Source organism: Perognathus longimembris, unplaced genomic scaffold (genome assembly GCF_023159225.1).
Source record: "Perognathus longimembris pacificus isolate PPM17 unplaced genomic scaffold, ASM2315922v1 HiC_scaffold_5665, whole genome shotgun sequence".
NCBI lineage: Eukaryota > Metazoa > Chordata > Mammalia > Rodentia > Heteromyidae > Perognathus > Perognathus longimembris.
The window spans coordinates 158,905-184,967 of NW_025961117.1; the positions used below are offsets into that span (position 1 = coordinate 158,905).

General features: G+C 48.2%; 1 long non-coding RNA gene and 1 pseudogene across 1 annotated transcript; both read left to right on the forward strand.

Annotated features, from left to right (window-relative positions):
* The first annotated feature begins 538 nt into the window (after window positions 1-538).
* Window positions 539-20,075, forward strand: LOC125345463 (annotated as a pseudogene).
* A 965-nt stretch (window positions 20,076-21,040) lies between these two features.
* LOC125345471 lies at window positions 21,041-22,731 on the forward strand. The gene is made up of 4 exons (XR_007209737.1): window positions 21,041-21,083; window positions 21,258-21,290; window positions 21,601-21,633; window positions 22,612-22,731. It is a non-coding gene; the product is annotated as an uncharacterized LOC125345471 (long non-coding RNA).
* The last annotated feature ends 3,332 nt before the right edge of the window (window positions 22,732-26,063 follow it).

Genomic DNA, 26,063 nt, shown 5'->3' on the forward strand with positions numbered 1-26,063 from the left:
CTACGCCTAAGATCTGCATGGCATCCGGATTAAGTATGCACGCTTGTGTGTTCGACTGTGAGTCTTCTCTGCACTTTGTTTTACTTGCCTGTATGCCTGGCCCATTACCTGAAATGCTGTAAGCTGGTTGAATGAATGAATGGCAGCAGCCATGGCCGTCACAGGAGGGAGGAAGCCCTGTAAGTCCCCCGAGCCCTGGAGCCAATGTGCAGCTGTGCTTCACTCTGACATCCCATGTCAAGGGCCGACAGTGGGAAATGATTTTTTTCCGAGGAAGCTCAGCACTGTGGCTGGACTTGCTGCGTATCTACAAGGACTTGCTGGTGGCTTTACCAGCCTCTTAGAGATTTAAAGTATTAACAGCAGTCATTCCAAAGCATAGTGTGGGGGCCAGATATAAATAGCAGAACACAAATGGGGTAATGTGCCTCTGCCAAGCTGCTGCTGGGGTGTTTATAAAAAGACAAGCATTCACTTCTCAGCACTCACGTCAACAACATCCCATCCCAAAGACACTCACTGCAGCTAAGATGGGATCCGTGTGAGACCTGGCGTCATTTGAACTTCCTTCAAAGGCATAAAAGCCAGGTAAAACATTTTAACTTTTTTGCACTCAATACAGAATGAAGCATTATTGAGAAAACCCTGATTCACGGCCTGCTTGATGCATACTGCCTGGTGATAGTTAGCTACCAAATACTATATTCCAAGTATTGTTTAGAAACGGAAGTTTTAATGCAAAAGTGACATTTTGGTACTATATTTTAATCTTTAGTTTAAAAAAAAAACTGCTTCTAAAGAAAGATGAGAACCTGGGACTAAAGAGCTAAATAAAAAGACTTCCCAATTTCTCCTATGCTATTCATTCCTATTTAATTAGGATAATGTTAACTTGATTGGAGATATGAACCAGCCTGTTGTGTCCTTTAATTGAATTGGTTAATGACTGGGAAAGTGTTAGCCTTTGAGCTCCTCTTACCCTTCTGTTTACTCCTTACAGTATCATAAACACTGGCTGAATACTGGGCATTGTGCCAGTAGAGTTATATAATTTTGTTAGAATTGCTGCCTACTCATTTTCTTCGTATTCTCATTTGCTGCCTTCAGAAGTGGATTGTGAATGTTTGAGGAAGGGAGTCAGTCACCTTGTATAACCTGCCTTTTCATCTCCTGCCTCCCAGTCAAATGGGCATGATAGAGCTTACAAAGAAGGTAGAAGAATGGAAGGTAGTGTGTAGAACACTTAGAGAACCCTTAGAAACTGGGAGCGCAGGTCCAAGTTGAGACTGTGGTTACAGTTCGACTGTGTGGATTAATGGGACATTCATAGCTAGGAAAACAGTATATCTCCTAGAAACTCTAGTAGAAGAAACATGTCTGGAGGAGTACAGAACTAGACACATTTCATTCTGAGCAGATCACTGAAGTTGTCTGGATTTTTATTTCCTTATCCCTGGGTGAAGGTGCTAGACAGACCTAATGGTTTACTGGCATTTGTGGTCATTAGGTGCTTACAGTGGGTCATTTCCTGACCCTCAAAATGTCTGCCTATAATTAAAATATCTACAGTGTCCTTGTTCCACTAAACCTCGTTAGTAAGTCTACTGAAGTGGAGTTTTGTTCCTTCTTCATTTAGAAGAGAAAAATGAAGATGTGCCGTTTTGAAATGGTCACTAAGCTGCTGGCAGCCTTGATTCTAATAGACATCTTCCAGGTAATGTTGAGAATGGGAAGCATGGCCTCTGGAATGAACACTTGATATAACATCGCTGGGGCATCTGTATGGAGATAAGAGAAAGTTGGATGGATAGGTAAATGGAAGTGTTGCAAGTTGCTTCCCCCCTCCCCATTTTACGTGTGTGTGTGTGTGTGTGTGTGTGTGTGTGTGTGTGTATGCATGCTCCTGTGTATGCTCTAAAAAGATAAAAAATTACAATTAAGCAAAGAAGACAACAAAAGTCATTCACAATATCTCTGAAAGACTTTGAGATGTTGTGATATATTGCCTTTTTAACTTTTCTCTCTGTGTGTATATAATTGACACCAAAAAAAGGTTTGTACCATACACAGTATATTTCTTATGTTGCTTTTATTTATTTATTTATTTTTCTTTGTTTTTTGCCAGTCCTGGGCCTTGGACTCAGGGCCTGAGCACTGTCCCTGGCTTCTTTTTGCTCAAGGCTAGCACTCAGCCACTTGAGCCACAGCGCCATTCTGGCCATTTTCTATATATGTGGTGCTGAGGAATCAAACCCAGGGCTTCATGTATACGAGGCAAATACTCTTGCCATTAGACCATATTCCCAGCCCCTTACATTGCTTTTAAAGTTATTACTGTGTTACATGTCTCTACTGTGTTACATGTCTCTACATGCCTATATATATATATATATATATATATATGTCTTTTACAAATAAGGTAATATTGCATTACTTATTTACATTTTTTTGGTTAAGCTGATGACTCTTTCGCCATAGAATGTGTGTATAGTTTTTTTTTTCCTCTTTCTCAGTCAATACTGGTGTTTGAATTCAAGGCCTTGTGTTTGATAGACACTTGAACTATGTCCCCAGCTTTTTTGGGGGCTTTGGTTACTTTTCAAGTCAAGTCTTCCTACCTCTTCCTCCCTGAAAGCTCAGACCCTAGGTAGAACACCACAATGCCTGCTTGTTCATTGAACTGGGAGATAGGCTCTCCCTCCACCCTTTGATTTTGCTCCAGGGTGACTTTGAACCCCAGTCCTCCCAATCTCCACCTCTTGAGTAGCTGGGATCACAGGGCTGTGCCACCATACCCAGCTCCAGCTCCTCATAGTTTTGTTGTTTTTTTTTCCTGGTACACACTTTATTATTTTGGGAGCTAGATGCATGATCCAAGTGATAGAATACCCATTTGTCTAGCAAGCACAAGTTCCTGAACTCAAACCCTGTACTGCATTAAAAAAGGGGGGGAGGGGAAAAGGAACTATGATTTTCTTTTTAAATGTTTAATATTTTGTAATGTATTTTTACATATAATATGAAACAGGTATCTTATTTGATTTTTTTGCTCTGATCAAGAGCCTTCCTTAAAATACTTTAAATTCTTCACATTTTACCCATTTTTGAACTTGACATTTTGATCCTTTGTCTAGAGACTCATGGTGTATTCTGTTGCTTGCACATTCTATTTCATTTAAGTTGCACTGTAATTCACATGCCATACATTTCATCATTTTAAACTTAGATTCTATTCTTTTTAAGCATTCACTTTGTTGTGAAAGCATCACTACTATCTGTTTGCATAACACCTTCATCATCCTTCAGAGAATCCCTTCACCTGTTGGTGGTCTGCTCCCGTTTCTTTCTCCTTCACACTCCAGCAACCAGCAAGCTACTTGGTGTCTCATGGATTTACCCACTCTGAGCATTTCATTTGAATGGACTCTTGCAATGGATTGTCTTGTATATCTAGTTTCTTAACTTAGCATTATGTTTCAAGGGCTGTGTTATAGCACATACTAATATCTCGTTCTTTTTACTGCTGCACAATAATGGCAATGTCTGATTGTACCACATTTTGTTTATCCGTTCATCAATTGGGGGACATTGGGTTGTTTCCACTTTGTAGCTGTTGGAAAAAGTGTTGCTATGACATTTGTGTACAGGTTTTGTGGTGAGCATAGGTTTTATTTTTTCATAGCTTATTATTTACTAGCATACATTAGCTGTACAAGAGAAGATTTCATTGTGACATTTCCATACACATATACAATGTATTCCAATCAATCCTACCGCTATCACACTCCCTTCCACCAGGCTTTCTAATACCGTTTCAGGACGTTTTATTGGTCAATCTACTTGTTCAGTATCCATCCTTTCACCCTCATTGGTCAGCTCCCTCTTGTTAGCTAGTATTCCACCTCCCCCTGCGGAGCTTGTTTCTTTCCCCTACCTCAGTGCCCCGTTGCTTTCAGGTTCTTTTTTTTTTTTTTTTTTTTTTTTGGCCAGTCCTGGGGCTTGGACTCTGGGACCGAGCACTGTCCCTGGCTTCTTCTTGCTCAAGGCTAGCACTCTGCCACTTGAGCCACAGCGCCACTTCTGGCCCTTTTCTGTATATGTGGTGCTGGGGAATCGAACCCAGGGCCTCATGTATATGAGGCAGGCACTCCCCAGCCCCTGCTTTCAGGTTCTTTATGCTGGTTTCATTAATAGTTGCACCAGATCTCAAAATTATTTATCCTCTGTCTTTTTCCCTTTCTCCTTCAAGTGTAAATTTTCTCTTATTATTTAGGTTTTTTAGAATTACAGACTTATGGGGGAGGAATGTAAGCACTATTTGGTAGTATTATACAGTAATTTACTTATGTAGAAAATATATGTTTAAGTGAAAATAGATTAGCTGAGGTCATGTTTTCCATGCCATGATAACAGAATCACTCATTATTGTGAGTGTAAGTTTCAATTCTCTTTGTTATATACCTAAGGTGAAATTGCTAGGTAAGCTGGTAGCTTTATGATTAACTTTTTTGAGCTACTGCCAAAGTGTTTGCTGTGGTGCTGCACAAGCAGTGTATTAGGGTTTTTCTGTAGCCTGTGTTATGCATTGTTTTCCTGGGTTTTGGTTGTGTGTTCTTTTGCAGTACTGGTACTTGAACTCAGAACCTCATGCTTGTTAGGCAAGTGCTCTACCACTTGAGCCATACCCTAGAAGTTTTGATTTTCAGTATTTTTTAGATCAAGTCCTGTGGGTTTTTTTGTTGTTGTTTTTATGCTTTGCACAGGCTAGTCTCAGACCATGATTCTCCTCCTTACCTTTGTCTCCCAGTTAGCTGGGATTCTGCGTCTGGACTGTTAGTGAGAAGGGATCTTCCTGACCTTTTTCCCTGGGCTGGCCTCAAACCACATTCCTCCTGTCTCTCACCTTCCAAGTAACAGAACACAGGCACATGCCGCCCTGTGGCTTAGGCCTGGCTTCTGTTCAGCATCTAAGTGGTCACGAAGTGGTTCCTTATGGCTCTAATGTGCATTTGCAGTATGCTTTTTGCAAAACAATTTTAATGCATGTGTTTTATTACTGTTTTGAAATACTTAAGTAATTTCCACATGTTTATAATAAATTTTTGGCAGTTGGATGTCATCAGTTCTCATTGAATAAATCAAAGGAAGAAAGTAATAATCAGCTTGTTCTGCTAAACTTTTGTACCTGCTTTTTAGCATCCATTCAATTGTTTCTGAATAGTGGTAGCATTTGTGAGTTTTATCACTGCTCAAAGAACACACTGTTCAGAACACAACCAGCAGTGGTATCTGGCCAGAAAAGTTTTATGTCTAAAATTAAACATGTGGATACTAGCTTAATGCAGAAGGAAGATAGGAACATACCAGATTAGCTCTTAATATGACGTGAGTAATATGGGAAGGGGTTTCAGGGCCTGATGTCTTAGGTTCAAGTCTTAAAGATAAACCAGGCCTCGGTGCCAGGCTGAATCTGGTACATTCTGTGCTGCAGCGGAAGGTGAATTTCTTGACTCTGAGACAGCAGTGATTTGATCTCCTGAAGCTCAAATTCCCATGAGGAGAATTTGACCTACAAACCCAGGAATAACAGGGGTCTTAGCGACTTCCCTAGCAGAATGTTCTGTGGCTATTTATCAAAGCAACTTCTAATTCTGTCCCAGTTTTCTAATCTATAAAGTGGAGTTTATAACTGTCTAACTTTCCATAAGGATTTATTAATGTATATGAGCATATATTGCTTGTATAAGGGGTTTCATTGTGATATTTGTACACTTGTTTTAACCAAATTCATCTCCTCTATTTTTTTTTAACATTTTTAATGGGTTTCATTATTTTTATATATGCATATAAAGTATTCTCCTGAAAAAAAAATTACACTCTGTTAAAAGTGCCATATAAATGGCAGTGGTCTAAATCATTAGAAAGGTGAAGATGTCCTAAAAGCAACAGAGCCTTTCAGTTCAGAGGACAAGAGTTTGGCACCAAGACTGCCAGAGCCAAGTCCCAACTCCATACGAGACTCAATCTCTCTGTGTCCTAGTTTCTTCATATTTATTATTCCAAATGGTTGTATGAAGGAGTTTCAGTTTAAAATGCCCATTTATGTGTACAGTGCGTCTTGATCAAAGTCACTTCTTCCACCATTCTCTAGTTTCCTCATCTTTTAAAAATGGCAGTGGCTGCCAAGCACTGGTGGCTCACGCCTGTGATCCTCGCCTAAGTCGCAAGGAAGTTGAGATCTGAGGATCACAGTTCAGAGCCAGACCGGGCAGGAAAGTCTGTGAGACTCTTACTTCCAGTTAGCTAGGTTAGCAGCATCTTTTGTTGGGCATTCACATGGAGGCATTAAGTAGGCAGTTAGTACATAGACCTGGCAATTACAGGACAAGTCAGAGTACTTAGGTGATAGGAAAACATACGCATAATTGCCCTGGGATAGAGTTGAAGGTTAGAAAAACAAGTAGCCTTGAGACATGCCAGCGTAGTGGGCAGCTGTAATGCATGGGCCTTGCAGAGGAGTCTAAGAAGAAAAGCCTTTTCCCAAGAGCCAGAGTGAGAGCTCCCTGGGAAGAGGAATGGGGGCAGGGGCGGGGGAAGTAAGGGGAAGGTTGAGATGAAAATGGGAAGCGATGGGGAGACGGCTGGGCTAGGTACTTCCCTCAAGAAGTTTGATTTTTAGGGAGAGAAGGAATAGTAGGGAAATGATACCGTTTTTGGTTTACTTCAAAAGAATTTTTTCCCCTCCCCCTTGCATGCACCTCCCCCAGTAACTCATTTATATGGAACTTGTAGCCTTTTCAGCGCCTCACTAGATTCCTCCATGAAGTCTCCAGTTGAGTCTCCTATGCTCACATACCTGCCCATACAGGTATGGGAGAGTAGAAAACAAGCATTTTTCTTTGTAGAAACCCATACATAGGTAGTGTTCTTGGGCAGATTCGCTCATCATAGTTTTTGATCTATCAAGTCAGATTATAGGGCTCTTACTTAGTTTATGCTGATATTTTCCAGGTTCTTTGCTAGGTTCTTGGATTTCAAGCATTCAACATAAGTTAGGAGTTTTATTCAGAAAAACAGATAACATATAATCCCTGTCATAAAATAATAATCAGTAACCACATGAGTTTGTTGACTGATTGATGTAGTTCAAATTTGAGCTAACTACTTTGAATATATTCAGTATGGGGTGTTTTTTGTTTGTTTGTTTGTTTGTTTGTTTATTTGTTGCCAGTCTTGGGGCTTGAACTCAGGGCCTGAGCACTGTCCCTGGCTTCTTTTTGCTCAAGGCTAGCACTCTGCCACCTGAGCCACAAGCGCCACTTCCGGCTTTTTATGTTTATGTGGTGCTGAAGAATCCAATGCAGGGCTTCATGCAGGCTAGGCAAGCGCTCCACCACTAGGCCACATTCCCAGCCCCTTCAGTACGTAATATAATCCTCACAACAATTGACAATTAAAATTACTTACTCAGCTGGATGTAGTGACTCTTGCCTGTAATACTAGCTACTCGGGAGGCAGAGATGGAGAGGAGCACAATTTGAGGCCAACCTGGCCAAAAAGTTAATAAAACCCCATCTCAATCAATAAGGAAGACACGGTGGGCATATGTCTGCAAGACACATAGGTCATAGATAAGAGAGCCATAGTCAGAGGCTGACCCTGGTGAAGCTAGTGTGAAGGGGGCTAGGGCAGGGCTCAAGTGGCAGAGCACTTTCCAAACAAGTGTAAGGCTCTAGATTAAAATCCTACTATCTCAAAAAAAATGTATACTCTTACCCGAATTCACAAATGAAAATTTTAAACTCAGAGAGACGAGTAACTTTTCCAGATGTTGTTAGCATGTGGTTAGTAATAGAAATAGAATTGAACCCACCTATATCTGGCTTCAAATTAATGTGACACTACTCTGCTTCTTGTGGCCTAGGAGCATGCGCATCATTCAGAGGATGCATGAGGCATTTCTGTTGCATGTAACAGAAACACAGTTCAAACTTGCTCAAGAAAGAAGGGGATTTATTGGTTCTTAGGACTGGCATAAGGGCCTTGTGTTTTTCAGGCCTCATCTTTCTTTCCTGCCTCTCTCTGTTTTGCAAGTCCTTCTTTGTTGCCTTTCTTTACTCTGTCTCCCCTATGGGACGAGAAGGATAATTACTGAAAGCTCCAAGCCGGTGTTGCCTGCAGAGCTTGTCATTTTTTTTTTTTTTTTTTTTTTGGCCAGTCCTGGGCCTTGGACTCAGGGCCTGAGCACTGTCCCTAGCTTCTTCCCGCTCAAGGCTAGCACTCTGCTACTTGAGCCACAGCGCCGCTTCTGGCCGTTTTCTGTATATGTGGTGCTGGGGAATCGAACCTAGGGCCTCGTGTATCCGAGGCAGGCACTTTTGCCACTAGGCTATATCCCCAGCCCAGAGCTTGTCATTTTGCAGGATGAAAAAGTTCCTTTTCCTTGTTTCAGAATGTTTGGAAATACCAAGAGTAAACCCCACCCCTGCTGTATGGACAAAGGAGAGAGCATTCTCAGAGAAAAAAAAAGATACGTTAGTGACCATGTGCTTATTTGTTATGTACGGTATTTACATACAGTATTTCACCTTAGTCTCAGTCTCGAGGGCGTGAGCTAGGAGTGCCACGAAGTGCTTCCATTTCCTCTGCACCACAGAGCTCAGACAAAGGAGTTATAGGCACACTCCTCCCACACCTCTCATCTTCTGGCCTTTACTATTCTTTATAAATACGTCACAGCTGAGAAGGGTTATCAATAGCAATGGAGTACACTTCATCAAAGTTATATCCAAAGCTGGTTACACGTAAGGAGAGATTCTCTGGGGATAATGGCAGGAAAGAAAATCATATTCACTAAATCCCTTATTTCAAGAGTATCACTTTCCTTTTCCCTTGAAGGTGAAGGTTGAGATGTTAGACATGGCTGGTGATGCATTTGACGATGAATACCTGAAATGTTCTAACAGGATGGAGATGAAATATGTTCCCCAGCTGCTCGAGGAGGAGAAAGCAAGCCATCAGCTCTTCCGAGCTGCGTGGGAAAATGCCAGAAGCCCGGAAGCCTCGGGTCTCTGTCCCTAGGAGTTTTAAGGACAACCACGGGATAGCCTTGCTGCTGTACATTTCCGAAGCTCAAGAACAAACTCCCTTCTCTCATCTGTTCAACAAAGCCATGGAGGTGGCCGGGAAATCCCGGAAAGATTACATCTATGACTTCCAGCTCAAGGCCTTCCACTTTTACCTGACCAGAGCCCTGCAGCTGCTGCGAGGACACTGTGCAGAGAGCTACGCGCCCGCGGTGTACGCCTCGAGGCCCGCCGCCCCGGCCGAGCCCAGGCAGGGCCACGCCAGGCTGGGCAGCTTCCCCCTGGCATGGGCGGCCGGACTCCCAGGCCGCCGGCGACGGGCGCGTCGGGCTCACCATCCACACGTGCTTCGGCGTGGCGGTGGAGACGTTCCTTGACCAAAGCAGTGTTAGTGCTGCTGAACGAGGTGTTTCAAGTGTCACAAGAAGGGAACGGGAAGAACCTTCTCCTTCAGAGCACAAACAAGACCTGCAGCCATTACGAGTGCTCGTTTCTAGGTGGTAAGCGTCTCGGTGGCTTGCTCCTCGGGGAAGGGAGAGGGGTCAGGTCCAAGACAGAGGTGTTTGAAAGGAGAACCAAGGCAGGCAGCTCCCATGCCTAGCCCCTTTCCTGCGGCTGCTTAGCCATCACATCAGAGAAAAAGGATGAATGAAAGTTTAAAAGAACGAGAGGTACTGTTACAAGGCAGTAGCTTTCAAACAGGCAAGTTTCTCCTGCAGGCTCTTTTGGCATGGTCTGGAAGAAAGAAAGAACATAGTTACAACGGGGGCAAATGGGATTGCTGTTGGCAAATAGTGGGTGGGGTCAGCAAAGCCCCACCCACAAGGAGAGTGAATAATCATCTGGCCCAAATGTCCATAGGGCTGGTGTCGGCAACCGGTAGGTTGATGATGGAAAGGTTACGATGCAAGGTTACTCTAAGGTTTATGATGGAAAGCGACAGGCCCTGCCCCGTCTAGCGCTGGATTTGTCTCCTCCATGGTGTCCGTGTTTACTTATTTCATTTTTTTCAAGTATTAACTACTGTATATCTTAGTAACTAGCATGTTATTTGTGTATTTAAAAACATTTAGGGAAGTGGCGCTGTGGCTCAAGTGGTAGAACACCAGCTTTGAGCTGAAAAGCTCAGGGACAGCGCCCAGGCCCAGAGTTCTAGCCCCACAACTGACAAAAAAAAATTAGATATTTTCCATTGAATTCCCACTAAAGAAGATGTCTTATGTTCTCTGTATCTGTGAAGAAGTCGTTACCGCGTTCCTCCTCGACAGCAAACCCCGCTGACAGTTTTCCTCAGTGTAGAGCTAGACTATCTGACACAGTGGCCCTCTCCGTCATCAGTAACTCGGGCTCTTCTGTCCTTGTGATCCTCCAGTGTTGGATTGTGTGTGCACGCTTTTAGTGTGAGCTGCTGCCTGTCTAGGATCAATCCACGTCCAAGAGCGAACAAGCAGGTGATAGACAGAGCTACCTATTCAGTCCAAAGTAAAGTCTACTAAAGGCTTTGGGGAAAAAGCTTTAAGACTAAAGTTTCTTGGTCACCCGTAGCCACAAGAAAGTTTTAGAAAGGAGAGGCACAATTAGCTTGTTAGCCTTCATGTGTACAGGAAGCAGACAAGAATTAGAAATGGCTATCGCAGGGACCAGGTGTGGTGGGACATGCCTATCATCCCAGAACTCAGCAGAAGCAACAAGGCCAGCCTGAGATGCGTAGAGAACCTGCCTCAAAAGAAGGAGATGCGGGGGTGGGGGAGAGGAGCAAGGAAGGAAGAGGAGGAGGAAGGGAGGAGGAGGAGGAAGGAAGGAGAAAGGGGAAGGGAGGAGGAAGAGGAGGAGGAGGAAGGGAGGAGGAGGAGGGGAAGAGATGGTTGTTAGGTCAGTTTGCACCATGTATTTGACAACCACCATTCCCCCACTCCACTTCTCCAAGTAGAGCCAAGACCAGTCAGCTAAACCCAAGAGAGCTGTTTGCTATGCGAAGTGCCTCTCTTCCCCGGGTCAGTTACCAGTTCTTTCTTTCTTTGCCTTTTTATATCCTGTAGCTAATTTACCTCGGAAATCCTTTGACAGAAATCTCATAATACATTTAAGTAAATCAGATAGTTTTTTGTTCCTGGCTTTCCTCCTCCCCCTCTTCTCCTCCTCCCCTTCTCTACTGAATCTTCCCCCGCCCCCTGTCCCCTTGTGGCTGGCCCTGTCATCCAGCTCTGCGGGCCTGCAGCGCATCCTGGGGTCTCTCCCCACTGCCCTCCGGGCCGGGCTTCGCCCTGCTTCTTGGGTTTGCACCTCTTCCTTACCATTCCTGCTTTGCGTGGTGGGACGGGCTGTGGGGCTCTGCAGAAGGGCTCTGAGAAATGGGGCCTTGTCCAACACCGAAAACCTACTTTTAAGCTTGAATGATAGTTTTTGTAGATTTGCGTTTCGGTTTTAGAGATTCTTTTTTTTTTTTGGCCAGTCCTGGGCCTTGGACTCAGGGCCTGAGCACTATCCCTGGCTTCTTCCTGCTCAAGGCTAGCACTCGGCCACTTGAGCCACAGCGCCGCTTCTGGCCGTTTTCTGTATATGTGGTGCTAGGGAATCGAACCTAGGGCCTCGTGTATCCGAGGCACGCACTCTTTGCCACTAGGCTATATCCCCAGCCCCGGTTTTAGAGATTCTTTTTCTTTGTAACTTTAAAGAGGTCCTTGAGTGATTTCTAGATTCTGGAGCTGTTATTAAAAAGTACAACACTACTCTAGTCACTCAACTTTTCAGTGACACCTGTTGTGGGAGTTTTTGTTGTTTCATTTTATGGTTCTAGGGATCAGACTTAGGGCCTTGCGCATTCTAGAAAAGCAACCCCCGACTGAGCTACATCCCCCAGCCCAAGACTTGGTTTTTTCCTGGAAGGTTTGGAATATTTTGTTTCTTTCCAAAGTTATGAAAATGCAAAGGCTTTTTAAATTAATTTGTTTATTGTCAAGGTGATGTACAGAGGGGTTACAGTTTCATACGTAAGACAGTGAGTACATTTCTCATCCAACTTGTTCCCTCCTCCCTCACTGTTCTCCCCCTCCTCTCTCCCCCACTTCCTCCCCCCAGTTGGGCAGTTGGTTTAGAGCACACTGTCTTGTAAGTACTGCTGTTGCATTGGTTCACCCTTGACCCTGTGTCTTTCCGTGCTGGTGTCCCCCCACCTTCCCTAGTTCAACACAAAGGTTTTATCCTTGATATATGTGAGTAAAGGGTTCATGAAATCTCTTTCTCTTATGGAAGTGGCCTCCTGTGGATCCGACGCTCTTTCCTCTATAATTTGCAGCTGTGTAACCACCAGCCCCCGTTGAGCGTTGAGAGCAAACAAAATGCTGGGTTGGTAAAGTGTATCGGGGCTGGGCGGATTATGAATGAACTATAAATACTCAGGGCTTTCGGCTTTCCTGAGTGGGACGCAGGCCCAGGCCACCGAAGGGAGAGAAGCCGCACTCCTGGGCCAGTTCTGCAGTGTCTGGACTGTTAAGCTAGGGTGGCACCTGCACCCTCGAATAGTCTCGTTTCCTTGTCACGGAGATGGTAGGGGCTGTAGGAAGAATATTTGAATCTTCAGGGACTACTGGGAGGGCTTGTGTTGACCTGTGTCTGGTGTTGTCCTGCTGCAACACACTAGGCTGCGTCCACTGCCTGCCTTCTTCTCCAACACTCCACAGACTGGTGAGCAGTTGGCCTTTGGAGTGTGGTTGCAGAGCTGAGTCGAGCCCACTGTTGCAGGGTCGAGCAGTAGACCTGTAGTAGACCTCAGGGCAGGAGGGCCGTGATCTCGTGTAGCAGGCCTCAGAGGCACTTAGGCTGGCCAGGAACTTGCTCTGTAGCCCAGGCTGACCTTAAGTGTGTGATTCTCTTGCCTCTGCCTCCAGCGTATTGAGATGATAGCGTGTGCCGTCATGACTGGCTGGAATGCGTGAATGAATGTTGAAAGGAAAAGTGCAACCACATAGGGGACTTGATCCAGCCAAGCCACCTAGAGCCAGCCAGTTAGCTCATGGGAACTAATTGTAGGCACCTGTTTTCTTTCAGGCTTCTCTTCAATAGGAGTAGCTCAAATCTGGCCAAAGCCCAGTTACATAGTTCCCTATCTTCTTATCGAAGGGCTATGTTGCAAGACCCCCACGGGATGCTGGAGGCCAAATCCCATACGCACTATACAGTTTCCTGTACATACATACTTGTGATCCCAAAGTTTCACTTCTAAGTTAGATAATTAAGATAGTAACGATAACTGATCATTATTACAACAAGCTCTATTAGTTTTGTGAGACCTCTCTCTCTTTCTCTCTCTCTCTCTGAAGAATATTGTAGATGGGTTGTTCGCGGGTAACTTGACACCACAGGAAGTGGAGAAGGCATCACGGGAAGTCAGGGCAGCCATTAACATTGCCAAGAGAAGAATTCAGGCAAGATGTGAAATGTAGTGAGAGAGAGAGAAAAAGGTTGCCAAGCGGCTGGGAATGTGCTTGCCTAGCAGGCATGAAGCCCTGGGTTCGATTCCTCAGCACCACATACACAGAGAAAGCTGGAATTGGTGCTGTGGCTCAAGTGGTAGAGTGCTAGCCTTGACAGGGACAGTGCTCAGGCCCTGAGTCCAAGACCCAGGACTGACACCAAAATAAGAAACAAAAACCAGGAGGGTAGGTCATTGGATGGAGTTTGGGTGGTGATTTCTCTAATGAACAGGTCAGTTGACAAGTGCAGTTGATATAACAAACAGGCATCTGCACATGCCCAGTTTTGTCAGCTTTCCTGGTAATGTGGAGAGTGCGTTTTGCTTATGGCCCCTTTGCTTAGGGTCCCTGTGCGTTGTGCCTGCCTCAAAGGCACTGCTGTGTGGTGGAAATTGGCAAAACCACAAACTCGGATTTCCCTCCTCCACCCCAATGTTAAATTTTCCTAATCGATCCTACGTAGAGACCAACTTGCAGAGATGTCAGAAATGGTATCTCCTTGGATGCTCCACGGAGAGCTGGTTAGAGAAAAGCCCTGGCCACCAAGGACAGCACTGGTGCCTAGTCGGTGGGCTGGAGTGGGCAGAGAAACCCACAGACTCTAGCTGTGAGTAGAACAAAAGAGATGCAGCCAGGGCTCAGACCCATGTAGAGTGTGTGTGTGTGTGTGTGTGTGTGTGTGTGTGTGTACATGGGGAAAGGAAGTGGCCCGAGGCTACACGGAAGCTAAAAGTTCAGAATAACCACAAGGGAGGCTTTGTGAAGGCTCACATGTACCCTGTTGAAGAGCACTGAGGACTCAGCCTCGGCCCTGCGGGGTGGTGGTTGAAGCTGAGGAACTGGGATTGATTTCTATGGAGTCCTCTGCTGACACCTACAGGTCACTGGGGGGAACGCGGGTCCCACACTGCCCGGCTTCTGAGGCCTGGGAACGAAGCAAGCCTTGCAGAGGCTGTGTGTCCGGTGTCTAGCACAACAACAAAGCTATTAAAGGTGACAAAAATCCTGGGTTCAGTCAGAATCTCGTTCCCCAGAGTAAGATGTAACTACGCGTCTGTCTGCGAAAAGAGTTTCTCAAAGGTGTCATTGTGTGTGGGGTGTGAATGTGCATCTGTGAGCGTGCAAGTGCACAAGTGCGTGCCAGGCCTCAGGCTTAAGCTCAGGGCCGGGACGCTCTCCCTGAGCTTCTTTGCTCAAGGCTCTCGTGCTCCATGAATGGAGCTGCAGCTTCACTTGTGGGTTTTTGGGGGGTGATTCACTGGAGATAAGATTCTCACAGACTTTCCTACTCAGGCTGGCTGTGGGCTGGCTTTGAACCGTGATCCTCTGATCTCAGCCTCCTGAGCAGCTAGGATGACAGTCGTGAGGGGGCTTGTGATCTATTTCAAATTTATCTATCCTCCATCTCTTCTTGTGAGAAGCAGCAGCTCTTGTTATCTTTGATGATCTCCATTACTTAAAGGTAATTGACTTTAGATTTCAAGCATGTCTATAAACTATGTCCTTAGCAACACCTAGGTGAGTGTTTGGTGAGAACTGGTTGTATCGTAGACAAATAGCCTTTAAACTGTATTAGTCATGCTTTAGCACATAACACACTACTTAGAAATTTAGCAACTTAAGCTGTGGGTCAGAAATAAAGCCAGCTTAGATGGGTCCTTTGACTAAGTCCCCCTCATGACTCTGCAGTCACCTCACAACTTAGTTGGAAAAGGTATGCCTTGTAGCCAATTTCCGTGGATACAAAGAAAAGGTAGGCGCAGCTATTTGGTGGCTGAATTAAAAAACCCTTTTTTCCCTGAAATTTGTATTCCACTAAATTATGAATCTAACAGACTGGAAGTTGACAGCTTAGATTCACAATAGTCACAGATTAAGTAGAACGTTTTACCAGACTGTATTGTATGTAAACGTGTATCTTTGTGTTTCAGGACTGAAAACCGAGGAGTGCGTCACGAATCCAGGTAACGCGTGCGCTAAGTGCTTGTGTCTGGAAGGGCTGCGGGGACCTTGTCAGTGCCGTCGTGTACTGGAGCCGGGCCACCACTGTACCCCGTGCTGTCAGCGCCATTGTTTCAAGGCTCGATTTTGCTTTTCTCCTGTACACAAGTCATCCTCCTTCCTCTGGAAAGCTAACCCTCAGGAGGTGAGAGTCAGTGGAGAGGAAGTGAGACTTACTCAAGGGCCCTCAGAAAAGAAAAGCGGGGGAGGGATTATTATCTCAGAGAGCCTCATCTCAAGCGACTCAGGTTTGTGAAGGGGCTTCTTATTTTACCTTTTTAAATTTTTGTTGTCATTTTTATATTATCTTTAAGTAGTTGTTCAAAGGGTTTCCATTCAACATGGGTGTTTCTAATTCATCTTGATCAGTATCATGCCTCCCATCCCCCTCCCCTGCCTGTCGCGGCCCCACCATCCCCCCTTTACACACGCTAGCTATTAGCGCTGTATTGGGGGGGGGGGCCCTGTGCAGAGGCTTTAGAGGGAGGAGGGAGGAGTGGGAGGAAGTCAGGCATGTTGTTGCATATCCACATTTGTTACCATCTCCACCACTGGGGGGGGGGGGCGTGGGGGGGCGGCAGGGGATTCTTGCCTGACGGTCATCCTTGAGATGGCCCAGCTTGGCCTCCTAGGCCAGCCCTGCAATCCCCTAGAGAAGCACTCTACTTCCTGCAGAGTCAACATTATCTCCTTCCAGTGAAAGGACAGAATCAGGAAATCCCTGGCCCTCAGGGTGGTGTTATCCCAAGACCACCAGACTTCGTGGGTTTGAAAAACTAAAGATGACCGTGAGCAGCTTCTGGGAGCTGTGTATCTCTAATTTCCCGTTCTGCTTCATCTGACTCCATCCGTGCCTCAGTCAAATCAAGGCGTTTGGGTTTTTCTTAAGAATTTACAATGTTGGATATAAATATATATATACTATATTCAAGAATACAAATATTGCTAGAAAACTACAAAAATATAATTTTCCATGTTGAAACTAATATTTGTTGTTAAACATACCACTAAAATTAATTTCATCTGTTTTATTTTCATTTTATTCGTGTGTCCACTAGAAAGATTTTAGTCACATACATTGCTGATATATTTCTACTGGATAATAGAACATCTGCTGTCACCACAGACAATAATATAACTGTCCACATAGAAGCTCCTCTACCACACCTCTTCTTTTTTACTTGCTACTATTGGGGTTTGATCATTGGGCCTTGTATTTACTAGACAGACATTCTACCACTTGAGCCATGCCCCTATCCCTTTTTGCACAGTATTATTTTCAGATAGGGTCTTACTTTTGCTTTCACAAGTCTTGGACCTTAATCTTAATACCTACAGCTTTCCATTTCCCTGGGATGATAGACACCCCACATCACCCTGGGTTTACTGATTGAGATGAGATCTCACTAGTATTCCCCAGGCTGGCCCCAACCTGCTGTCCTCCCTATCTCCCAGGTAGCTGGGATTATAGGCAAGTACTACCACATCCACATCATAGCAGTATTTTTCTCAGCTTTTTCTACTCATGGGTGGAAATAGTCTTCAGGACTTTTTTGCTCAGTATGACTTCAAAATGCAATCTTCAGATCTCAGCTTCATGAGTAGCTACGATGACAGGTATAAAACACTGAGAAGTCACTCCTTACACCCTTGGACCTGCATCATTCTAGATTATCTCCCTTTTCACCCTGACATAGCTCTCTCCTTAAATAATCCTTTTAACATTTTTTCACAATGGATCTCCTGTTTCCAATGTTGCCTGCCTTCTTTGGTTTTGGTTTACTTTGTCTTTTTTTTTTTTTTTAATGGTCCTGGGACTTGAACTCAAGGGCTTGGGTGCTGTCCCTGAGCCTCTTTGTGAGCAAGGCTAGTGATGTACCAATTGAGCCATAGCATCACTTCCAGCTTTTTCTGAATAGTTTACTGGAGATAAGAGTCTCATGGACTTTCCTGCCCAGGCTGGTTTCGAACTGCAATCCTCAGATCTCAGTCTCCTGAGAAGCTAGGATTATAAGCACCAGTGCCAGGCTTACTTTGTCTTTTTGATGGAGATTCACCAAAAGTTACACAAGACTTTAGATATTTTTAAAACATATTCTACCTTCAAGTAAAATTCACAAATAGTCTCAGAACAGAATTCTGGGTTTGAGATCATTTTCCTTCAGAATTTTGAAAACACTGTCCTATTATCTTCTAATATCTATTTATTGCTTTTGGTAAGACTGAAATCATTTTAGTTGCTGTTCTTTTCTATGTGATATGTTCGCTCTCTCTGGAAGCTTACAGTTATTTGCTTGATCCTCCTGTTATTAGTGAAGCAGAATGATGGGAAGGGAAGCACAGCCTAGAATAAGGCTGGAAGGGGCCTGAGCTCCTGAAGGCCAAATGTCCTTCAGAATCTTGTAAAGACTGGAGGGAGAATAATACATTGGATTGTCGGGAGCTGGTCTAGCAGCTAAGCTCATCCTGACCTCTGGCCGTACTGATGTCGGGAGCCAAACTTGCAGCTAGATTCATTCTTACTTCTGGCTGTGCTGTTATCGCTAGGATGTACCAGATGCAAGGACCTTTGCTCACTGGCACTATCTGGAATTGCTTTGCCATTGTCTGCACCTTGCTATGTCCGCCGGAGTAGATTCCTAAGTTAATCTACCTTTTCCTGTGTTTACCATAATCAAATGTTTGCCAACTTCAAAGCCCCTGTGTGTTCTTAAATTTTAACAACCCTATGCTATTCTCTGGTTCCAAAACTGCATATAAGCTGGAAGTTAAGAATAAACTGTTGCTGCAGTCTTGAGGTTCAACCTTGCGGCTGCAGACCTCCCGTACCCCATCTTTGTCTCTTGTCTTTTTTCTCTTGCCTTATTTTTCCTTTTCCTTATCCCCGCCGCCCCTCAGTCAGGATTCCTGCTCCCCTGCCGGCTGGCCCGGCAGGTTGGGTAAAAAGAAAAAAAAAAACAGGTATTAATGGAAAATATGAGACTATTTAGAGTCAACTAAGTGTATGAAAAATTCTCATCCTCATATGTTAAAATGTCTGGGAAATAAACATTTATTTCCTGCATAAACTAAAAAAAAAAAAGAATTTACAATGTTGGTGAGGGAATGATAACCCTGTAAGTGTCAGTTTGTAGAGATGGAGTAGGGCAGCCCCGTGCCCGTTACTATTTTCTGGTGGAGAGTTCTGCCTCCAGCCCTCGCCTGCGGTTACTCAACCCTGGAGAGTCCCGGGGTCACCCCAGCCAGCACTAGAGGAAGGCAGCCCTGCTGTAGTCCCGGCTGCTGAGGAGGATGAGGGGACAGGATCACGGTTCAAAGCTAGCCCTCATCGAAAAGTCCACGCAGCTGCCGCTTAAGTGGTACAAAGCTCCAGGACAGCACCCAGACCCCAAGTTCAAGCTCCAGGACCAGCATACAGGCACACAACACACACACACTCACACACACTCACAGACCGTGACATAGGAGCATGTATAAAAAAAAAAATTTGTATTTCAGATGATATCCAACCCATCTATTTCTACGTCCCTGGTGAGTACGCTGTTAATTTAAAAAAAATCAAATCCTTTCTAGGTTGTTTAGCGCGTCCATTTCTTAGTAGTGATGATAAAGCAATGGTGGCAGATAGGAAGTGGAGAAGCAGCCGCTGCTAAAGGAACTTGAGCTCCGTGGGCATCTGGGAAGTGTGCAAGCTCTGGGTGGAGGGGGGAGCCACGCCGGGAGGCACGGTGGGGGCTCTATCTGCGGTGACCCAGAGACACCAGAGAGACAGCAGTGTGCACGTGGAAGCCGTGTCAGGCACGTTCAAACCCGGCCTACAGCCAACCTGGTTCAGAACAAAGAAGACGATTGGTCTGGGGCTAATTAAGATTTCTAAGAAAACAGAGGCAAGTGACTGTGGAACTGTGCTGCGAGGTTTCACAGAAGCGCAGCCGCATTCACAGGGGAGCATGGGTCGGTGCTTAGACAGCGATGACCCGAGAGGACAGAGGGGGGGCCGGCGGGAGGAAGGGACGGGAGGCCCCCCCCACCCCCCCACCCCCCCCCCCCCCGCCTGGGAGGTGAACAGGGTTCCAGGAGGGTGCCCGCCCGGGGCGCGTGTGCGGGGCGCGCGTGTGCAGCCCACCCAGGGCGCGTGTGCGAGGTGCGTGTGCAGTCCGCCCGGGGTGCGTGTGCGGGGCGCGTGTGCAGCCCGCCCGGGGCGCGTGTGCGGGGCGCGTGTGCAGCCCGCCCGGGGCCCGTGCCCGCGGCCTCCCGCCAGGCTGGCCATGGCTCACACCGCGCAGGCCCCGCTCCCGTCAAGTCAGAAAACGCCCACACACGATACAACTCGGAAGGCGGCATCCTTGCCCGACCCCGCGGCCTGGGAGGTCAGAGGCGCCGGCTGCCCACTCCCCCACCCCCCTTCCCGAGCCGGCCCTCCCAGCCTGGGCGACCCGATGCGCTCCGGTCTGCGCGGACCCACGGACGCCGCGCCAGCCCCTCCCTCGCCTCGAGCTCCTCGCCACCGTGTTAGGCCCGTGCGGCCGCCATGCGGTTTGCCTCGTGGAGGAGGCGGCTCAGCCTCGGCGTGAGCCCCGGGACGTGTGCCCGCGGGCTGCCCCGCTCCCTCGCGGGGCTCGAGCTCGGGGCCCCGTGACCTGTGATCCGCGGGCTGCCCCCTACCCCCGCGGGTCCCCGGGACCTGTGCGTCCGCCGGGCTGCCCCCCCCCCCTCCGCGGGGCTCGAGCTCGAGGCCTCTTGCTCTCCCTCCACCGTCGGGGCGGTGCATAAGCCAGGCCTCCAGCCCGAGCCCCGCCAACCTGCGGGCCCACTGTAGCCGCCGTTCCTCCGGCTTCCCTCGGTGTAGGGAGTGACCCGCCGTGCGTGGTGGGGGGGCCCAGCCCGTTCGCCGTGCGCCCCTCAGGGCGGTGCCCGCGGCCGGCCGCCCTCCCCCCACCCCCCACCCCGCTCAGCTCTGCCACGGTAGCCCGCCGCCCCCCAAGCCCTCCCTCCATGCCCTCCCCGGGCTCAGCTCTGCCGCGGTAGCCCGCCGCCCCCCAAGCCCTCCCCCCAAGCCCTCCCCCGGCTCAGCTCTGCCACAGTAGCCCGCCGCCCCCCAAGCCCTCCCCCCATGCCCTCCCCCGGCTCAGCTCTGCCGCGGTTGCCCGCGCGTCCAGGCCCCCACTGACGCGCGTTTGTTTTGGCCTAGGTGAGGAGAGTCAGAAGCTCGCGGAGGAGGGTAAGGCCCGGCCCCTTCCCAGCGGGGGCGGAGAGGCTAGCCCGGCGGCCCGGGTTCCCACGGAGCCCCCCAGGCGCCCCGGCCCAGCCCCGGCCCCCAAGGCTCCGGGACAAAAGCCGCGCAAAGACAGTGAAGTGGAAAGTAGACGCTGGGCGGGGCGGCCGCAGGGCTGCGGGACGGACCGCGGGGCCGGGTCGGGCCGGGGAGTCTCGGGGCGCGGTGGGGCGCATACCCGGCCAGCGCCGCTCACGGTGCGTTTCCCGCCCTTAGATGCGACCTGCCGGGACCCCACCGAGGCCCCAGGTAAGGAGGCGTGGGCGGCGCGCCTAGCCGGGAGGGGAGCCGGGTCCGGAGCCGGGCGGGCCTGCAGGGGGAGTGGGGGGGGGCCTCCGCGCCCGCACTCCTGGGGGCGGCTGGGGGGCCGCGGGGCGCCCCCGGAGCGGAGCGGACTCGAGCGCCTGCAAATCCGTGTTCTAGGACTGAGCGCTGCGGAGCCTTTCTCGCTGCCCGGTAAGCCGCGCCGGGCGGGGCCCAGGGGGCGCGCGGGGAGCCCGGCCGCCGCCCTGGGAGCCGGGGCGTGGGGGGGCGGCGGGGAGGCGGGGGCGTGGGGGGCGGCGCTTCCTTTGTTGTCCCCCCCAATCTCCCCCTCCGCCCGTCCCCACCCTCAAGTTACCGTCGTGCATTGACGTTTGCTCCCCCTCCCCCCTGTCCCGCGAGCCTCCACCGTCCGGGTCCAGGGCGGCCCCTTCGGGAGGAGACCGCGGTGCCCTCGCAACGGCAGCGCTCGTCGTTCACGGAATCCCTCCTCCTTCCCATTCAGGAAGAAAGAAGGTGCGGCCGGACGGGAAGCCTGGTAATCGCCCTTCCGTGGGGAGGCCCCTGGCCGCGGTCTTGGTGTCAGCGCAGGTTTAAGGGGCCGGGGGGCGTCCGGCCGGGTCGCCCCCTACCCCGGGGAAGCCAGGAGGTCTCGCCAGGCCCAGCGCATGGACTGCTCGCCAGGCTTCCCGGCGTAGAACCGAGGAGGGGGCTACGGGAGCACGGGGGGGGGGGGCGGGGGAGGGAAACTGTGCACAGGGCACAGGACTGTCACCGCAGAGCCGCTGGGGGGGGGTCTGTGCACAGGACACAGGACTGTCACCACAGAGCCGCGGGGGGGGGACAGAGCACAGGACTGTCACCGCGGGGGGGGGGGGGGAGACTGTGCACAGGACACAAGACTGTCACCGCAGAGCCCCATGAGCTGCAGGGGGGGGGGACTGTGCACAGGACTGTCACCACAGAGCCGCGGGGGGGGGGGGCAGTGCACAGGACACAGGACTGTTACGGGTGAGCTGGGGGGGCGGACTGTGCACAGGACTGCCACCCGCAGAAAGGAAGACCAGAGCCCCCATCGAGAGCCCAGGCTCGTTCCCTGCCTCCCAAGCAGCACACAGCTGGGTAGCCTTCTTCTAGAAGGCTCTCTGCAGTGCCAGCGCAGTGTGCAAGACCTCGTTCTACCCAAGGAATCCCTGTTCTTGCCACTTCAGAGATGAGATGTAAAACACAGCAAGGTTACAGAGAGACAAGCAGGACGCAAACTCCCAAGACTTGTCCATTTCCTGCTACACACTTGTCTTGCATCCAGATTTTTATCACACACACATATATACACACACACACACATATCTATATATGTATATATGTCTACCCCAGGCTCCTGGCACTGGCGCTTGGCTTTCAAGCCCACCACGAGCCTCCTCAGCCCACGCAGACCCTGTAACCAGCTCTGTATCTTCTGGCTAACTAAATAGGTGCATAATGCAGCTAACTTAGACTCTCTTTTTATTTTTAGGAGAGAGAAGTCAAATAAACATCGACAATCCTAGTAAGAATTATTTCTTCATTTGGTAACTGTCTCTGCAATATAGAACAGATGAAAATTGTACTTTTTCGTCAGTAGGAGAAAGTTGCGAGCTTAGTGAATAACAGTGAGTACGATGATATGCTCAAACATTTATATGTCTATTTGTGACTTAGTTTCTTGAATACTGATTTTTTAAATTTTTATGGTACATAGGGATTTTACTGCTCAATACAGTGGTTCTCAATCCTTTCGACCCAATTCTTTGCTTGAAATAGCAAATGTTTTATGATCCCTGTATATTATCCTCAGATCAGACCCATAGATCAGATATACCTGTACCATAAAAACCAGTATGTCCTGACTGTAATTTATGACTTAAAAATGACAATCTCAATATAGAAATACACTGGCTCAGTGGACAGAGTTTACATTTTTATATGCAAATACATTTGGAGTTAAGATTGGAAGACACTCTATACAGGAAGTATAAGGAAATCAAAGAAAAACAAGGGACAGTAGGTTACTTAAGGTCAATGCTTATTAAAACTGTCAGAGGCTGGGTATTGGGACTCATGCCTGCAATCCCAACTGCCCAGGAGGTAGAGACTGGGCAGGGAGGCCTAAGTAGGGTTGCAGTTTACCCTAAAGGGCTGAGGGTATGCTTTGGGAAATAGAGTAGTTGCTTGTCTAGTATGAAGCTCGGGGTTTAAGCCTCATTTCTTCCTCCTCCCCAAAGGGGGGGTAAAATTTCATTATCAAGGTGGTGTACAGAGGTGTTACCATTTTATTTTTATTTTGTTGGTCATAAGACTTGAACTCAGGGCCTAGACACTGTCCCTGAGTCTTTTTTTGCTCAAGGCTAGCCCTCTACTACTTTGAGCCACCGCTCTACTTGTTTTCTGGTGGCTTATTGGAGGTTAAGTTTCATAGACTTTCCTGCCTGGGCTGGCTTCAAACCATGATCTTCACTCAGATCTCTGCCTCCCGAGTAGCTAGGATTTCAGGTGTGAGCCTCTGGCGTCTGACCCATTTTCATTTTTTTGTGCCACTCCTGAGCCTCAAATTCAAAGCCCGGGCACCATCCCTGAGCTTCTTTGCTCACAGCCCTCTGCCACCTGAGCCCCAGCTCCACTTCAGCTTTTTGCGGTGGTTCACTGGAGTCCTCCCTGCCTGGCTGTGTTGACTGGCAGTCTCAGATCTCAGCCTCCCGAGGGGTTGGGATCACAGGCGTGAGCCACCAGTGGCCAGTTTAGAAAGTATTTTATGGGTGAGGCTGCCATCAGGTCACATAAAGTTGTAGTTTCATGTCTTGAAAGTTCACAGGAAGTCGGCTGGGTTTTCATTGTGTAGGGCTGTCTGGAGCTTCAGGAAGCGTAGCCTTCCATCTCTGCTCCGGCTGCAACTAAATCTTAGGTGGGGGGGGGGGGAGGTGGTGGCTAGGAACAGAGGCACTGGAATCCAAGCTGCTCAGGCTGGGGCAGGATTACACCCTTGAGGCCAGCCTGTGCCACACAGCAAGGGGGCGAAAAGGCTGGGGGTGTTGGCTCCGCAGCACAGCACTTGCCTAGCATGCGCAGTGTCCCCAGTACTGCAGAATCAATTCCTTTGGTAGTCGTCCAACAGGTCTGTCAACCTGAGCAGCACTAACTGCAATGCATGAGTGTATGAACACAACCCCCTCTGTCTCCGCATGCTTTTGTGACCATGTCAAGATGGTATGAAGGTGCCTACGCAACACACTGGCTATTTCTCTTGGTTCCACTTAGGAACTATGACTGGTTTACCCATGTGGAGAAACTTCTAGTAGTCAAGCCTCCCTCATATAACAAACAAAACCACAGGTATAAACCAGGGTGTGTTAGGTGTAAAGCAGATGATCTGATAGGCGGTCTCCATGGCTCCTCTTCACTAGTTCCGATGAAAAGGAAGCAGCTTCTCCACAGATACGTGTATGTAGGAAACAAGGTTTTATCAGCTTGTAGGACTTACAAGCTGACAAGATACTCTAGACAACTTGAACTGCTGGTGCCTCATGCCTACAAGCTAGCTACTAGAGATCTGGAATAGCAAGGTTCAAAGTTTGCTAGGCTGTCTCCAAAATAACTAGCAAGGGTCAGAGCCCCAGCATAGTAGGTGTAAGGCCAAGCTTTCAAACCCTACTGTTGCCAAGTAGGAAAAAAAACCAACACCGGTCTTGGCCATATAGAGGTTTCCAAGCCTAGGGAATCCTAGGTAAAAGCCAGAGCAGCGTGTCCTTAGAGCAGATGGAAATGTGCTCTGAGATGTGTAATAAGCCGCACAGATTTGAGCCTGCTCCTGGCTGGAGGTATTTCAGTCTCTCACGTCTGTTATTTCAGAATAGACGGTGTCGGCAGAGTCCTTGACCAGTGACTGTGTTCTCATTGCAGCAGCTGCAGGCTCCATTCCCGCTCCAAGTCCCAAGAGCCACCCCTCGGCGTCCTGCGGCCCAGCGCTCCTCCCGCTCCATGCAGCCGTCATCTTCCTCGGCGCGGCTGCTCTCAACGAGCTCTTGGCCCCATAGTTGGATGGGTTTATACCACAGGATCCCAGTGGAGCTCAATAGGAATGATGTGCTTTTCACTTGTTGGTCAAAGTCACTTTGAAAAAATGAAAACTGTGTAATTTATTTTGCCATTCAGTAAGTTAGTCCTGGTATAATACCACAAAATTAACTTTTCACTTATTTCTATATTAATAAGATCGAAAAAACTCCAAACTGTAAACTTTTGATTGGATTCAATAAAAAACCCTTTTTCTGTATTAAGATGTCCACTGCTGGGGCTTGGGGGTGGCTCTGTTGGTAGAACACAAAGCGTCAGGTGCCGAGACGGAGTCCTGGTCTTGGACCTAAAAAGTCTACCGCTAATGCCAGTGGCCAGGAATTGAATACCAATCACAATTGTGAAGATGTTCTCACCTCTGTGAGTGAATTTTGCCTTCAGGGAAGAGCATTGCTTCTCCATCCCTTCTCTTGGTATATGAACATTAATAATTTTATACACCCAACAATTCTCAAAAGGCTTCACAGTCTCTAACTTGAATCTCATGCTTACTCAGGATGGTAGACAGGGCACTGAATATGTAGATCAAACAAGGAAAGCCAAGGTCTGCGTAAGTATGCTCATTTTTCTTCAGGCACGGTGGTGTGTCTTAGTGATGATTTTAGGCCTGGGTTTTGGTAACTAAGACCTATTTTCCAGTGTTTCAAAAAGGAGTTAAAGGGGCTGGGGATATGGCCTAGTGGCAAGAGCGCTTGCCTCCTATACATGAAGACCTCGGTTCGGTTCCCCAGCACCACATATACAGAAAATGGCCAGAAGTGGCGCTGCGGCTCAAGTGGCAGAGTGCTAGCCTTGAGCAAAAAGAAGCCAGGGACAGTGCTCAGGCCCTGAGTCCAAGGCCCAGGACTGGCACAAAAA